This window comes from Pan paniscus, chromosome 19, assembly GCF_029289425.2.
Source record: "Pan paniscus chromosome 19, NHGRI_mPanPan1-v2.0_pri, whole genome shotgun sequence".
NCBI lineage: Eukaryota > Metazoa > Chordata > Mammalia > Primates > Hominidae > Pan > Pan paniscus.
Genome location: NC_073268.2, coordinates 93,712,905 through 93,718,058, shown reverse-complemented (window position 1 = coordinate 93,718,058; position 5,154 = coordinate 93,712,905).

The following is a 5,154-nucleotide window of genomic DNA, read 5'->3' as shown; positions in this document are numbered from 1 at the left end:
CTGGAGATGCCCAAGGGCTTCTACCAGCTGGCTGTCACCTCAAAGTCGAGATCTGGCCGGGTGGCGTCCAGAGCCCCAAAGGTAAACCCTCTGCTCAGCTCCTTCCTCTCCCTGTGCCGATGGCAGTGTCTCGGCCAGCCAGCATCGTCAGCGTCAGAGAGAAGACTCACCCCCGGGGGCTGCAGGCCCTGCCTTGCTCCCTCCAGTGACAGGCCCACCTCTGTGGGGCTCCCCTATGCACCTTTCTCCTTTTAGTTTCCATCTTGACTCCTCATCCAAAGCACAATTTCTCAAGCTCTTTGGTTGGAGCTCATCCCCTTTCCAGTCTACGTTTTTTCTTTTCTTTTCTTTTCTTTTTTTTTTGAGACAGAGTCTTGCTCTGTTGCCAGGCTGGAGTGCAGTGTCCTGATCTCGGCTCGCTGCAACCTCCACCTCCCTGGTTCAAGCGATTCTTGTGCCTCAGTCTCGCGAGTAGCTGGGACTACAGGCACATGCCAAGACACCCAGCTAATTTTTGTATTTTTAGTAGAGACGCGGTTTCACCTTGTTGGCCAGGCTGATCTTGATCTCCTGACCTCAGGTGATCTGCCTGCCTTGACCTCCCAAAGTGCTGGGATTACAGGCGTGAGCCACCGTGGCCAGCCTTTATTTGGTCTTCCTGGGCAACTTCCCTGGCTCTGTGAAAGAACAGCATTTCATATTCAGAGCTGAGGGCTGGGCAATTCGAAAGCACTTGGAGCTCAGTTTACGACCAGAGAAAGAACATGTGTCCCGGTGTCAGAATAACTGGGACGATGCTACAGTTTCCTCAGCGGCTGCAGTCCACATAGAGGATGCCAAATGGTGCATCGTCTACTCACTGTGGACCCAGCCTCGGTCTGCAGAAGGGAAATGTGATGGTCTGTGGCAGGGGTCTCCAAACTTTTTGGCACCAGGGACTCGTTTTGGGCAAGACAATTTTTCCAAGGACCGAGAGTTTTGGGTGGTATAGTTTCGGGATGATTCAAGCACATTACATTGATTGTCCACTTTGTTTCCATTATTGTTACATTGTAATATATAATGAAATCATTATACACCTGCACTATCACGTAGAATCAGTGGGACCCCTGAGCTTGTTTTCCTGCAAGTAGACGGTCCCATCTGGGGGTGATGGGAGATGGTGACAGATCACCAGGCATTAGATTCTCATAAGGAGCGTGCAATCTAGATCCCTCACAGGTACCGTTCACAATAGGGCTCACACTTCTGTGAGAATCTAATGCTGCCCTGATCTGACAAGAGGTGGGGCTCAGGCGGTGATGCAAGCAGTGGGGAGTGGCTGTAAATACAGATGAAGCTTCACTTGCTTGTCTGGCCTGCCGCTCATCTCCTGCTTCGAGGCCAGGTTCCTAACAGGGACTTGAGGTCCCCTGATCTATGGGATCTAGAGTTCTAGTCCCAGTAGACCTGCCTGCTACTCAGGGCTGTGCTGTGGCACAGGCTGCCTGGTCTTGGTATTGCTTCCAGGATGTTGCAGAGCCCCTGGAACACAGTAGCTGCTCAATAAATATTTGCAACATTAAGAAAGGAAGTCTCCTAGAGCTGCTGTAACAAATTGTCACAACCTGAGTGGCTTCAAAGAACAGAAATGTATTTTCTCATGGTTCTGGAGCCTGGAAGTTCAAGATGAAGGTGGGGGCTATTTCCTTCTGGAGGCTCTGAGAGAGACTCTGTCCAGGCCTGTCTCCCAGCTTCTTGTGGCTCCCGGCGATCCTTGGTTTCTCAGCTTACAGACACATGGCTCCCATCTGCCTCTCTGTGTCTGTGCATCCCAAATGTTCTCTCCTTTCTCTTGCAAAGACCCCAGTCATTCAGTTTAGATCCCACCCTAAATCCAGGGTGATTGCATCTAGACCCTTAACTCAATTATGTCTATGAAGACCCTTACTCCAAACCAAGCCCTGCTCTGCAGTTCCATGCAGATGGGAATTCTGGGGTGACACTGTTCCGTCCCAGAGGGACATGCAGAGGGAGGTCAGTATGGAGATGAAGAGGGAGTTCCTCCACACCCCCCAGTCCTGAGCTCATGCAGAGAAACTGATCAACCTGAACAGAGTTTCACAGCCTGGGCTGGGATGAGCAGGTCCAGAATGTGGAGGAAGGGGAGAAGGAAGGAGCAGGATGAAGGGGTGGAGTGTTCATGGGGGGCTCTGACCCAGGCTAGGATCTGCAAGCTCTGCCCTGCCCAGCCTGCACAGAGCTGAAGGAGTGGAGGGGACAAGGCTCCCCCCTACCAGGGCCCAGCTTTGGGCCCCAGGAAACTCCCCATTTCTCTGCTTATCTCCTGCCCCCCTGATCCTCCTCTCACTCCTTCCCTACCCCTTCAAGCCCCAGTAGTTTTCAGTCCCAAACCCAACAACTTCCCTTAAGCCTGAAGGGTGCCAAGTTGCGACCCCCTTGGAGGTGCTTTACTCTGGAAAGAATGAAATCTTTTTTTTTTTTTCCTTTCTTTGAGACAGAGTTTTACTCTTGTTGCCCAGGCTGGAGTGCCATGGCACAATCTCGGCTCACGTGCAAACTCCACCTCCCGGGTTCAAGTGATTCTCTTGCCTTAGCCTCACAAGTAGCTGGGATTACAGGCACCCGCCACCATGCCTGGCTAATTTTTGTGTTTTTAGTAGAGACCAGTTTTTGCCATGTTGTTCAGGCTGGTCTCGAACTCCTGACCTCAAGTGATCCACCCGCCTCAGCCTCCCAAAGTGCTGGAATTACAGGAATGAGCCACCATGCCCAGTCCAAGAATTAAATCCTAAACAACAGGAATAAGCTGGAAAGAGGTCTACCTATGGGTCAAGAAGTGTTTCTGGGCATCAGGCCATCTCAGCCAGGTCCTCAATGATCCTCTTTTTGGCACAAAAATTGAATCAGCGCTATTGGTAATTTCAAATTTAAAACTGCAATAGAGAAAGAGGACAAAGATGTTCACTTTGGGTTGTCCATATGATATCACCAAAACAGTGGGTCAGTGGGCACGGTGGTTCACACCTGGAATCTCAGCACTTTTGGAGGCCAAGGCAGGCAGATTGCTTGAGGCCAGGAGTTCAAGACCAGCCTGGGCAACATAATGAGACCACCTTCTGTAAAAAACTTGAAAAATTAGCCAGGTGTGGTGATGCATGGATGTAGTCCCAGCTACTGGGGAGGCTTGGTGAGAAGATCAGTGGAGCTCGTGAGGTTGAGGCTGTAGTGAGCCATGATCACGCCACTGCACTCCAACCTGGGTGACAGAACGAGACCCTGTCTCAAATAATAATAATAATAATAAGCATGTCAATTCAGTCAACACAGTTGACCTGAGAAGGACGCAGTGTATCCCAGGAGTGACAGTGTCCTGTCGGCTCAGTCCTACAGGCACCGCGGCCTCAGAGGCCACGTCATACACACATGGGCTTCTTTCAGAGGTGAGGCATTCTGGCTTCCCAGAGGACATCTGGGTTTCTGGAGGGATCTCCGGCAAGTCCTTTGTTGCTTCCATCTATGACAGAGTCTTTTCCCGCCACCGGGAAGGTTCTATCTGTGGTATTTGTGAAGGATGATTGACTTCCAGGGATCTTTGTTGTGCTATCAGCCATAATTATTTTAATTCAAACATACTCCAGTATAGGACTGACATCATAAATGCTGTTTTCTAGAACAAATAGCTGTCAGGGCTGTCAAGCAGGGTTGCTTACTGTTTTACATCATTACAATATTTAATTTCAACTCTGCTATTTTTTTTCTCACTGAGCACTTTTCAAGACTGTTTCTTCCACTTCTGTCTGGAAAAATGGAAACCAGGAAAGCAAGAACGAAGAAGCTGTTTTTTCACATCAAAGTAATTATTGACATGGAGGCTAAATGAGAAAGAAGGAAAGAGAAAGAGAGAGAGGAAGGGAGGAAGGGAGCGAGAGAAGAAGGAAGGAGGGAAAGAAGGAGAAAGAAAATGCTGGTAATTCAGTATTAGAGAAGAAATGAAAATTGGAGAGAAAGATAAGAAAAGGAAGAAAGAAGGAAGGAAGGGAAGGAGGAAAGAAGGAAGAGAGAAAAGAAAGAAAGAAGAAGGAAAGGAGGGAAGAAGGAAAAGAGAGATCACTGATTCAGTTCATGACTGGGACAACTTTTTGGCTGGCCAGGTAGAAGTAATGAATAACTGAGTTTCTTTTGCTACCTGAGTACTTACCAGAGAAGGGGCAAAGGACCCAAGAGTCTCAGTGGCCTGGTTAATCGCACTGGCTCCTTTGCATTATGCTTTTATGGTCATGATGAACAGATCAATCTCAAATCAGGTAGGTTTTGATTGAAGACCAATAACTTATTAAATTCCATAGTGTACTGAGCTGCTTTTACATTTTTTTCATAAATTTTTATTTTGAAATCGTTTCAAATTAGGAAAAGTTGCAAGAATAGCAGCAGGAACTCCCACATACCCTACCATATTCCATGGAGTTCCATTTGTGCTTTATCACTGTCTTGCTTTCTCTGTGCACATTCTTTTTTTTTTTTTTTTTTTGAGATGGAGTCTGTTGCCCAGGCTGGAGTGCAGTGTGGCACAATCTTGGCTCACTGCAACCTCTGCCTCCCAGGTTCAAGTGATTCTCCTGCCTCAGCCTCCCGAGTAGCTGGGATTACAGGTGCACGCCGCCACGCCCAGGTAATTTTTGTATATTTAGTAGAGACGGGGTTTCACCATGTTGGCCAGGATGGTCTCGATCTTTTGACCTCATGATCCACCCACCTTGTCCTCCCAAAGTGCTGGGATTACAGGTGTGAGCCACCGCGCCCGGCCCTCTGTGCACATTCTTTTTCTCCTGCACCTTTTGAGAGTAAGTCTGAGACATCACATCTCTTCCTCTAGGTGCACTTTTCTGAGAATAAAGACTTTCTCTTACCTAACTGAAGTACAACAATCAAAATCAGGAAACTTACCATTGATAAGATATTATTTTCTCATCCACAGTCTTTTATTATTTGTTTATTTGTTTTTTTTTTTTTTTTTTTTTTTTTTTTGAGACAGAGTCTCACTCTGTCACCCAGGCTGGAGTGCAGTGGTGTGATCTCAGCTCACTGCAACCTCCACCTCCTGGGTTCAAGTGATTCTCCCACCTCCGTCTCCCAGGTAGCTGGGATTACAGG